Source organism: Sminthopsis crassicaudata, chromosome 1 (assembly GCF_048593235.1).
Source record: "Sminthopsis crassicaudata isolate SCR6 chromosome 1, ASM4859323v1, whole genome shotgun sequence".
NCBI classification, from domain to species: Eukaryota; Metazoa; Chordata; class Mammalia; order Dasyuromorphia; family Dasyuridae; genus Sminthopsis; species Sminthopsis crassicaudata.
In genome coordinates this window covers 420489632-420502093 of record NC_133617.1, presented here as the reverse complement: position 1 = coordinate 420502093, position 12462 = coordinate 420489632, and positions in this window count along the sequence as shown.

Genomic DNA, 12462 nt, shown 5'->3' with positions numbered 1-12462 from the left:
TCACTTCAGTTCCTGAAATATTCTCATCGACTGCCTTACTGCCATGTGTACCCTTTGGCCTCTCCTAACCATCCCAAGACACTTTCTAACTCTAGAAACACAATTGTATTTTCAAGCTCCTGAAATAGGTTTGCCAATCTATTTTCTTCTAGCTTTACTCTCCCAGTAGCTTTCCAAATCAAAAAATCCCTCCCTGGCCATCACTCCCAAATATATGTTATCTCCCCTATTAGAATGTAACTTTCTTGAAGACAGGACTGTCTCTGCTTTTGTATTTATATTTCCAGGATGGCACATAGCAAGCAATAAGTTATTTTTTATTCATTTATTCATGCTTCATATGTCAAAAATGAGAATCTTTCTTTTTTTAATGAACAGGGGCTATAATAAAAAAACTAACTTTAATTGGATTTTTTTCATTGAAGTGAGAAAGCTAAAATATGAAATATTTTATTTAGCCATTTAAAAAACTAAAGACAAATAACTAATCTCAATGGTGGAACAGAATAGCCATTTAATTAGGGAACCAGGGCCAGACTGAGGAGGTGTCTAAAAACAGCAGGTATTCATGGGTCCAGACATCAATGTGTGTGTTGAGGATCTTCCTAGACTATGGTACTGTTGTGCCTTTGTTGCTCCTAGTCTATCTGACTCCCATCCCCTACACCCACTGCTCTACCCATATCTTTTTTTATATATTTTATATAAGAATGACCTAGGTCTCAGAAAGAAAGACATAGGAAAGCATCAGCCACTCATACACACAATGGAGAAAGTTAGAAGAGGAGAAGGAATAAACTAAGACCCAATCTAGAAAGGCAAAGTACTTTCAGAAGATGAAGGAGTTAGAGTCAAGTGTACTGCAGCTGGATAGTGTGCTAGAAAGAACACCAGTGTTGGAGGCAGAAACACCTTAGTTTAAATCCAGCCTCAGATACTTCCTAGCTATGTATAACTGAGTAAATCACTTAAATCTACCTCAGTTTTCTCATCTGAAATATAGGTATTAACAGCACTTACAATAAGTTGTTGTGAAGTTCAAAAGAAATATTTATAAAGTGTTTGCAAATCTTTAAGTGCTATTATTGTTATTATTATTATAGTGGTACACATGAGATTGTAGGAGCATGTAGCTGTTTCTTTGAAAGCACTAAAATATCCCTACATCAAGGATGGTGGGTGCATTAGGAGAAATGAGCTAGAGTGAGTAATAGAAGACTTAAGTCTGTATGTGGTTGGGAGAGAGAATGAAGAAATGGAGATGGTATGAGTAAATGATAGAGAGTATTGGGACAGTATTTAAGAGTAACACTGATGAAGGGCAGCTGCATGGCACAATAGATGGAGCACAGGCCCTGACGTCAGGAGGACTTTAATTCAAATTCGGACTCAGACACTTAACACTTCCTAGCTGTGTGACCCTGACTTGCCCAAGCAAGTCACTTAACCCCTATTGCCTCAGAAAAAAAGTATCAGTGATGCTTAAGCCTGGGTCTGAAGCCTCAGCTGTTGTGGGGGATTCTATTGTGAGCCAGTGTCCTTTAACTTCATGTTACTGGTGCTCCAGAGGTCATGATTGGAAATCTGATCAGAATCTGTAACACCAAATATCTAAATGGCAAATTTCTGTTTCGTCTATGGTCAGCCTGGGCAAGAACATGATAGGGGTAAAAGAGAGCAAGGGAACTTAAAATACGGGAATTGAATAAGATCAGCAAGACTAAAAGCACAAGTAAGAATCTTATACAAAAAGGCTAAAAAGTGGCAAGGAGTAGAATGGGGCCAGTACAGGCAGGAAAAATCTGGAGGTAGAATGACAGTTGACCTTGAGGTACACAAGTTTTCCAAGCTATTCCCCAGACTATGACAGCTACCATTCTACTAGAGTCAAACAATACAATATTGGGAAATAGAAATCTGGTAGGAAGAATAAAAATATTAAAATCAATAATTTTCACTGAGTATCTACATAGTACAGAGATGATAAGATATAGCTCCTATTCTAAAAGAATCTGCGTTCCAGTGAAGGGAAGCAAAAATTTGGCAGCTAGATGGTGCAGTGGATAGAACACCAGCCCTGAAGTCAGGAGGACCTGAGTTCAAATGTAGCCTCAGACACTTAACATGTATTAGACTATGGGCAAGTCACTTAACTCCATTTGTCTCAATTAGGGTTGGATCATTGACACAGATTGTTTTCTGTGTCCCTGGAACAACCATTATTAGCTTTACCTGGCTATTCATTGTTATCCTGTGCATAGAAATTTGGCTTTTGGGTCCTTGATACTGTCTTATTCCCTGACCCATGTACATAAGGAGGCTACAGAGTCAAGAATCTAGCACTGAAGGGAACCAGAAGTTTTCCAGTCCAACTCCCTCATTTTATATAAGTGACCTAGGTCTCAGAAAACTTAAATGACTTGGCACTGGCAGTATTAAATTTACATCCAGGTCCTCCAGCTCCAGTTCCATTGGTTCTTTTGTAGAAAAAACAATCAAATTATACAATAGTAATAGGTCCTATATAATATATGCATATATCAACATATGTATACATAGATATACATAAGTTGTTTCTATGTTGTGGCTAATTAAGGGAGAGAAAAGAAACAAAGAGAAAAGATGGAGGAAGAGAAATAAAAGGAATGAGAAAAAAGTGAAAAATAGCAGCTTGGAGGGTACTCCAAGGATGAGGAGAGACACATGGAGGAGCCATTTCTAGAACTCCCCCTGCCATGGGTTGACAAAAAAACTACCCCCACCTTCCTCTTCTTCTCTGCCACAGCTGCCCTAATTCAGCCTCCTCTTCTGATTAACTGTTCCTGACTGCCACATGCCCTTTCAGGCCTAAACTACCAAGATGTGGTCCCATCCCCCTTCCAAATCCCCAGACACAAAAATCTGCCGTTACACATTTGTGCCTGTGGATTTCAGAATCACTGTGCATTTTATTGGCTGACAGCACTCACTGTTGGTTGTTTATCCACCTGTCATACACACTAGATATAAACAATAATTTCTCAGGTTATCTGCTAATGAACTCAGCCACCCCCTAACCCTCCTCCTCTCTAGATTTGACAAACAAATTGATTGCTAGAACAGCAGCCAAAAGCTGGAGACTTTTTTCTGCATTAGAGTTTTCCAAGATATTAACCCTTTCTCTCTTTCAACTCTTTTTGATAACAAAACTCTATTACTTAAAGAATAGACAGTGAAATTCCACACATGTTGAGAGGACCAGGCTAAAATCCCTATGAAGTGGACTCAAGGACCTTCACAGGTCCCTAAATTCAAAGACTCTCAGCTCTCCCTCACCTACAATTTCCAATCAGTTGTGAAATCCTCACTTTTCTGCTTCTACAAAATCTCTGTAACTGACCCCATCTCCCTACTCCCACCATTTAGTTCAGACCCTCATCATCTCTCATCTACATTATAGTAACATCCTCCTAAATGGTCCCTGCCTCATCCTTCTTCTTACAATCCACTTTCCACTTTGCTGACAAAATGATTTTACTTAAGCTGTCAGGTGGGGAATGAGAGAGGAAGAGGATGAACACGTTTTGTCAATACAGGAAAAGTACTTTTGTTAAGGTCAGGATTTAGAGCTAGAAAGGAATGGCATATATCTTGGTCAGTGGAAACTGGAACTGACAATACCAAGATCAGAGACAGAAGAAAGTGGGTAGAAGGAAGGAAGCAAGATGTCAAATAGGGGAGAAAGTTTCCTCCTTCATCTAACCTTACCTCCCTCCTTGCTTCACAAGTAATGAACATAATCTCTATGAGAAGTGGCCACAAGTCCCTGCTAGTAACAAGACATTGGAAAGCATTGGCCAGGAACAGAGGAGAAAAGATAGGTTGAGTGAAAAAGGGCTACAAAGATGAGGAAGGAGGAGGCTTTACTCTAGGACTAAGGCAAAGCAGGTAAAAATTACAATTAGAGGCAAATAAGATATTTTCTTGGAAGTTGGTATTTGTGGTGGTTATTGTTTTTCCAACTTAGGAGACAAGTTCACTTAGCTCTGAAATCCTCTGTCCAGCCACCAAAGAGAATTTCCTTCACCCTGACAGAGACAGGATAGTATAGTGGAAAGGCTTTGAATTCAGAGGACCTATTGAGCTTACAGTGACCTCACAAAGACCTTTGACAGGGCTAAAAACTAAGTATACATTTTCTTCTTTTGTAGCCCATTTTGAACTCCTGTTTGCAACTACAGAACATCACTTAGTAATCTCTGCACTGCCTATTCATTGATTTATATAAATGCACATAGTTTGATGAATATGATTGATGGATATAATCAGTTTATTTGCTTTCTTCTCTATATATTCTTGAGTCTCTAAGAATATTAAGAAACAATGTGTCGACCACATTATAACAACACATTTGCTTTCTCAAAAGTCTAAATAGTTTACTGTTAAATTGGAAAGAGCATTGGATTTGGGATCAAAGGACCTGGGTTGCCATTTTTATCTGTGTGGTCATTTCTGTCTGAGACTCAGTTTCCTGATCTATACTATAAAAAGGTCAGACAAGTTGACATCTAATATCCCTTCTAATGCAAATTACAACAACAATAATAACAACTTAAAAACAAAATTATGATACTCTGTGATCCTCTAAAATCCATACCTACATCCTCCCTTCTCAGTGGAATATATTAGCTGGGTCTCAAAAAAATCTATTTTTCTGACCTCAATCAGCTGTCTTTAGTAATAGAGCTATCCTGAGAGAGGCAAAATTCCAAATTTCTCCCAACATTTCCAAGCTATATTATTCCTCTCCATAATGGATTGATATATCTCAAGCCTAAAATGCTCTCTCCCCAAATGCATCAATGTGTCACATCCTCTTGGAAAATGGATGTGGTTAGAAGGATTCCTGCAAGGGCTGAACCTGGCCCCCATCTACTTGCAGAGATGATAAGTGGCTGTAACCTTCAGTTCTCCATAGCAGGTGCAAATCACAGCATCTTCACTTTACTTCCAGATTCAGTTTAACAAGACAAGACACCTTGCAGTGCCCACAATGCCTTTACTGTCAACTTATCATGCAGCAGTAATTACATTGGTGGTAACTTCTTGGGCTTCCAGGGTTGGAGCTAAAAATATCATTTTTGCATTTGAGAGAAGCTCATCCAAGCCTTTTCTTCTGTCAAAAAAAATGTTTAGGATTCTCAGAGTTTCTTTTTTAATTTAACAAACTTTTATTAAGCTCCTACTATGTGCAAGGTATTGTGTATATAAAGCAGAGAATCTAGAAATGGAATCAATCAAGATGCATTTATTAAGGGACCTCTATGTGCCAAACCCTGTGCTAGTCACTAGAGACATGAATAAAAACAGTGAAAGTCCCTACCTTCAAAGAGAATTTATTCTATTGGAAGGGACTTTAAAAATAATTTAGCTCAAACCCCTCATTTTACAGATGAGAATTCAGAGTTTAATTGACTCACCTATGATCTCGGTAAGGTATGGACAGCTATTCATTAACAGAAGCAGGTCTTGTACTCAAGTGTCTCCAGTGCGTTTTTTTTTTCACTTTACAATATCACCTCTCAAACTCCAGAGTTATGACATTCCTTTGTACAAGTCTATAGCCAGGTCAAAAAGGTACTATTTCACAATTCTTCTTGAGCAAAATCTAATATCACTGCTTGCATGTGCCTCCATTCGGATGTATTTTGGCAGGATAATTTCAGGGAAATGAAATCAGATCCTTTTTGGTTTGGTTTGGTTTTACATCAAAGGGCAATATGTTGCTAAAGAAACTTGGCTTAAAAAATGATAGTAATTGCCATCTACTCCAGTGATGGTTACAAATCATATTCAAGAATACCTATTCTTAGTCTAGTGGTAGTCAAAGCACCCTGGATTTAGCTAGAAATGACATCAGAGATCTTCGAGTCTAACACCCCTTGTTTTATAGATGAAAAACTGAAGCCCTGAGACATTAAGTAACTTTCCCATGATTACATAGATCTAAATTCTTGGAGAAACTCTCAAACCCAAATCTCCCTGACTCCCAAGCCCAGTATTCTAACCACTAGAGCAGAAGAGGGCTGATCCTAGAGGCAGGAAGACCTGAATTCAAATCCAGCCTCAGATATTTAACTAGTTATATGACCCTGTGAAAGTCACTTAACTATAGTCTGGCTCATTTTTTTTTAATCTATAAAATAAAGATAATAATAGTGCCTACCTCACAGACTTGTTGTAAGGATTAAATAAGATGTTTATAAAGTATTTCAGAGAGTACCTGGCACATAGTAAGCGCTTTAAAATACTTGTTCTGCTCCTCATCTTAGGCACCCCTAGCCTTGACAAGTGAGTTGGTGGCAATGTCTGTAGCCAGACTAAATTTCTTCACGTGTAGTTTTCTTTTGTGTTGCCAAGCTCAGGAACATATTGGCTGGTGATAAACATAAAGGATGGCCCCTTCATCATTTCTGAGCAATGGTTAATGGTTTGTGACAGGCAAGCCTAACAAAAAAAAAGGCTTTTTTAAATAATATTTTCTCCAATTATATGTAAAAACAATTTTAATGTTAATTTTTTGTTTAAGTTTCAAGTTCTATCACTCTCTTCCTCTTTTTCTGCTTTCCTGAGATGATAAACAATCTGAAATAGGCTTTATATGTGCAATTAAATAAAACATATTTCCATATTTGCCATTTCGTTGAAGAAAACTTAAGCCAAGAAAAAAAAAAACAAAGAATAAAAGAGTGAAAAATAGTATATTTTAGTTTATATTCAGATGCCATCAGTTCTTTCATTGGAGGCAACTAGCATTTTTCATCATGAATCCTGGGATTGTCCTGGGTCATTGTATTGTTAAGAAGAGCTAAGTCATTCACAGTTGTTCATCAAACAATATTGCTTTTACTGTATACATGGTTCTGCTCAGTTTACTCTGTATCATTCCACAGGGCCTATCACACAGGGCCTTCTGCACAGTGGGAGGAGCTTAGTGACGACATGATGCTTTAGTTTGCTCTTGGAACTTATAAATGTGATATCATTCAGTGGGAATCTAAATACATCTTCCCCTTTTTGTTACCTTCTTCCAGCCCCCTAGGGATAGGGTTTCTTGTTCTTCCTCTTCACTTTATATTTTCAGAGCTAGAAAAAAATAACAGAAAACCAGTTGGAAGAACAAAAGATTAAGAATATCAAGAGAATTAATGAAAAAAGGAAAGGAATGTGTCCTAGCTATCACATTTATAAGTTCCAAGAACAAACTAAAGCATCATGTCGTCACTAAGCTCCTCCCACTGTGCAGAAGGCCCTGTGTCAGCACTATATATGTGAGGATGTGGAGGAGATAAGGAGTGGAAGACAAGGCTCTATGTCATAGACTATTTATCACTATCAATAGAATTTCTACTCAAGTCAACAAGTGTTTATTTTATCAAGAAGCACTGTGCTTGGCATTGGGAATACAAAAACAAAAGAGTCCCTACTTTCTTACAGCTTTCTGTCCTCAACTTATGGGATAAAACATATACTGAATAAATATAATACAAAGAAAATTGAATAGAGTACATCAGAAGTTTGGAGGCTCTTGGAAGGCTTTCTGGTAAAAGAGAGAGAAGTGGCACTCGGATTGAGCCTTAAAGGATGCCAGAGATTCTGAGAGACAGAGAAAAGAGGGCATGCATTCCAGGTATAGGGAGCAGTGTGCCCAAATGTGAGGAGATAGCAGATAAAGTATTTAGAGGGACTACAAGTAGTCAAGTTTGGCTGAAACAAGCAGAGGAGTCATGTGAAAGAAGAACAACAAGGCAGGTAGGAATCAAATAATATAGGACAAGCTAAAGTATTTGCATTCCATCTTCAAGACAATGAGAAGGCAGTCACTGAAGATTTTTAAGTAAAGGAATAACATGGCCTGACTTATGCCTTCAGAAATCATTCTAGCAATCATTGATTTTTTTGTTTGTTTTTAAATAAACAATTATTTATTATCTATTATATTCAGACACTTTATAAATATTATCTTATTTGATTCTCATAACAACCCTGGGAGTTAGGTGCTATTGTTATAGGCTCTTTGCAGATGAGGAAACTGAGGTAAATAGAAATTAAGGGAATTGCCCAGTAAGTAAAAATTGAACTGAGGCCTTCCTGGCTCCATGTCCAGCTCTTAATCACCATATCACTTAGCTGCCTGCCTCTCTTGTTATGTAAAAGAGAGAGAGAGAGAGAGAGAGAGAGAGAGAGAGAGAGAGAGAGAGAGAGAGAGAGACAGAGAGAGAAGACAGAGAGAGAGAGAGAGAGACAGAGAGAGAGAGAGAGAGACAGAGAGAGAGAGAGAGACAGAGAGACAGACAGAGAGAGAGAAAGACAGAGAGAGAGACAGAGAGAGACAGACAGACAGACAGACAGAGAGAAAGACAGAGAGAGAGAGAGAGAGAGAGAGAGAGAGAGAGACAGACAGAGAGAGAGACAGACAGAGAGAGAGAAAGACAGAGAGAGAGACAGAGAGAGAGAGAGAGAGAGAGAGACAGACAGACAGAGAGAGAGACAGACAGAGAGAGAGAAAGACAGAGAGAGAGACAGAGAGAGAGACAGAGAGAGAGACAGAGAGAGAGAGAGAGAGAGAGAGAAGAAATTAGAAGGAAGGAGATCAATTAGGAGGCTATTAGAATAATTGGGTTAGGAAAAGTGATAAAGGCCCTGTGGGAGGATAACACAGGGCTGGTGCTGAGATGATGTAGAAATAAAATTGGCAGCATTGGTGAGTGGGTCCAAATCTTCCACAGCTGTCCAAGGTGAAGCTCAGTTATGAAAAACCTTCTGTATTGTCAATGTGCTATTATTCACCAAGAAGCAGCCCAAGTGTTATGGGGATTCAATTACAGTTTTATCCCTTTTTAATCCAGTTTCTGCTCTGATGACACCAGATATCTCTGTTCATCAGGGCAGTTACATTGGCCTTCATCTGTCATCTGTTTCACCTAAGAAGTAATAGAAAATAACAGGAGTGGAAGTGATAGAATTAGTGTCCAATTATTATTAATTCTATCAGTGGCCACAGTGGTAATGTTTACATTAATGAATGCTAACTGGGTTGTAATTCTACTTCTGAAATCACATGGCTGTGTTGGAATGAAGATATCTTGATTGAGGTTATTTAAAGATTTCTTAGACTATTTTCTGCAATACTAATTTTTTCCTATCTTGCCTCTTTTGGGGAATGGAGAGAGAATGAGTTATGTCCAAGGGGTGTCTACCTGAGACCAGCCCAAGAAATGGAGTGGTAAATGTGTAAAGGGACATGTGTGGGGCTTGAAAGGCATATGAGAAGGAGCCAAGGATTGGTACCATTCTATGTAGTCTATTGGAATGGTTGGACCAGGACAATCTCACCAAGATTGTGACAGCAGGCAGGGATTTAGACATTTCCTGTTATTATTACTAGTAGTGGAGTAGTAGTTGTCATGGTGGTGGTGGCGATACAAGAAACAAAACACTTAAGTGCAAGGTGCCCCAAAGTGTAAGTAAAGTTTTAAACTTCTTTATGTTCAGTCATTGTCATGTCTAACTTGTAAGACCTGGAGTTTTCTTAATAAAAATAGTGGGAGTGGTTGTCATCTTTCTCCAGTAGAATAGGCAAACAAAGGTTCAGTAACTTATCTAGGATCACACAGCTAGTGAGTGTCTGAGATTTATTTGAACCTAGGTTTTCCTGGTTCCAGGCGAGAGCTTTATCCACTAGATGCCTCAAAAGCTATGAACTTATAATTACAGTAACACTTTTGGCCCATCATAGACAGACAGACAGATAGATAGATAGATAGATAGAGGGATAGATAGATAGATAGATAGAGGGATAGATAGATAGATAGATAGATAGATAGATAGATAGAGGGATAGATAGATAGATAGATAGATAGATAGATGGATAGATAGATAGATAGAGGGATAGATAGATAGATAGAGGGATAGATAGATAGATAGATAGATAGATAGATAGATAGATAGATAGATAGAGGGATAGATAGATAGATAGATAGATAGATAGAGGGATAGATAGATAGATAGATAGAGGGATAGATAGATAGATAGAGGGATAGATAGATAGATAGAGGGATAGATAGATAGATAGATAGATAGATAGATAGATAGATAGAGGGATAGATAGATAGATAGAGGGATAGATAGATAGATAGATAGATAGATAGAGGGATAGATAGATAGATAGAGGGATAGATAGATAGATAGATAGATAGATAGATAGAGGGATAGATAGATAGATAGATAGAGGGATAGATAGATAGATAGAGGGATAGATAGATAGATAGATAGATAGATAGAGGGATAGATAGATAGATAGATAGATAGATAGATAGAGGGATAGATAGATAGAGGGATAGATAGATAGAGGGATAGATAGATAGATAGATAGATAGAGGGATAGATAGATAGATAGATAGATAGATAGAGGGATAGATAGATAGATAGAGGGATAGATAGATAGATAGATAGAGGGATAGATAGATAGATAGATAGAGGGATAGATAGATAGAGGGATAGATAGATAGATAGAGGGATAGATAGATAGATAGATAGATAGAGGGATAGATAGATAGATAGATAGATAGAGGGATAGATAGATAGATAGAGGGATAGATAGATAGATAGATAGAGGGATAGATAGATAGATAGATAGATAGATAGAGGGATAGATGGGCGGATAGATAGATGAATGGATAGATGGGTAGATAGATGGATGGATGGATAGATGGAGCAATCAATCTTGAGTTATCTAGATCTATCTCTACACATATACATGTGTGTGTGTATATATATATATATATATATATATATATATATATATATATATATATATATATATATATATATATATATATATATATATATATTACACATGTATATGTATGTGCATGTATGTATATGTAGATAAGCCCCATCCTGGCCATGAGACTCATGTACTTAGCTCTAAAGGACTAAAACAAATGGATATTAGACTAGTATTTGGATGTAGTGATAGAAGTAGCAATAAGAATTGAGTCATTCTACAAAGATTGAAGCCTTGACAATGAACTAATTATGTAATGAAAGGGGGAGTTGAGAGAAAGAGATTTGACTATAATGATACCCAAGGTTAAGAGAGAAAAGAAAAAAGCAAGTGAGAGATGATCGAAAAGAGAAAGAAAAGTAGGCTGTAAAGGGAAAAAACTATACCCAGAAAGGAAGGAAGAATCGTGCCAATTGTTCTGAATAAACTGAATAAAGTTGGAGAATGGAACTGAGAAAAAATCATTGCTTTTGGCAATTAAGGAGTCATGGTTAACATCCAATATGTGACTTCAGTAGAGTAGTGGAACTGGAAACCAGATTGCAGAGGCTAAGGAGGGAATAAATATTTCTTGAATGAATTGGAATAGATGGTGAGGAAATTGGAGTAGCAGGTGGTGAGGGAGTTTAGAATATTCCCCCCAGACATCTGAAGGGTTGCTGATTGTGACTGATGTTAGAATCTAGTATGTCTAGCATGTGAATTCAAGAAATTTGGCAGGGAAAGGAAATAGGTGGGCTTGTATCCAGGGAAAGGTGGTCATTCCAATTAATTCACAAGAATTTATTAAGTAATTACTATATGCTATGCATTGGGGATAGAAATAAAAATTCAAAACAATTACTACCCCTAAGGAGCTTACATTCTAATGAGGGAGACAATGTGTACAGGTATAGGTATAAACAAGATATATACAGAATAGATACTAGATATCTTGGAGGGGAAGGCAGTAGCATCTGTTCATGTTTAAAGTCCAAGGGAAAGAAATTACTAAAGAAGGAAATATTGAAAACACACATGAAAAGAAAGGATAACTGTGGAAGAAGACATCCCAGGAGGGTTACAAGAATGAGATCTAAGGTTCAGGTGAAGAGAGAAATCTTAGTAAATAGAAAAGAAAGGAAGAGCACTTTTTCCTTAGCTATTGGAGAAAATAATTAGTGTTATATAGTTGTTTTGTCCTTTGTTTCTGAAGAGGTTCAATGACCTCACCAAATGATGTCAACTCCAGCGTGAATTGGATTAAAATGCGGCAAAGATGAACAGAGTCATCAGCCTTACTCTTTCTTTCAGAGTCATCAAAGACCAATGGTAGGACAAATGTCAAGATGACTGGTAATAGTTCTGGATGCACTGGATGATCCTCACTTTGATGTCTGGCCAAGTTCTAAGAGCTCCACAGCACCTGCTTTAGTGGACCAGGTCATTGGAATAAGCTGTTCTCATCTGCCCATTCAACCTGGCTGGGGTGGCAGAGATCTTTACATGCTTGGGGTAATCACCTCCCTAACTCACTGATGGGTTTGAGGCCCATCGGATTCTCTCCACCTGGTTTAGCTCATCTGCTGAGATGGTTTTACCACAGCACGGCCAAGTGTACTACAGCTTCTTGGAGCCACAGGTGAGAGTTAAAT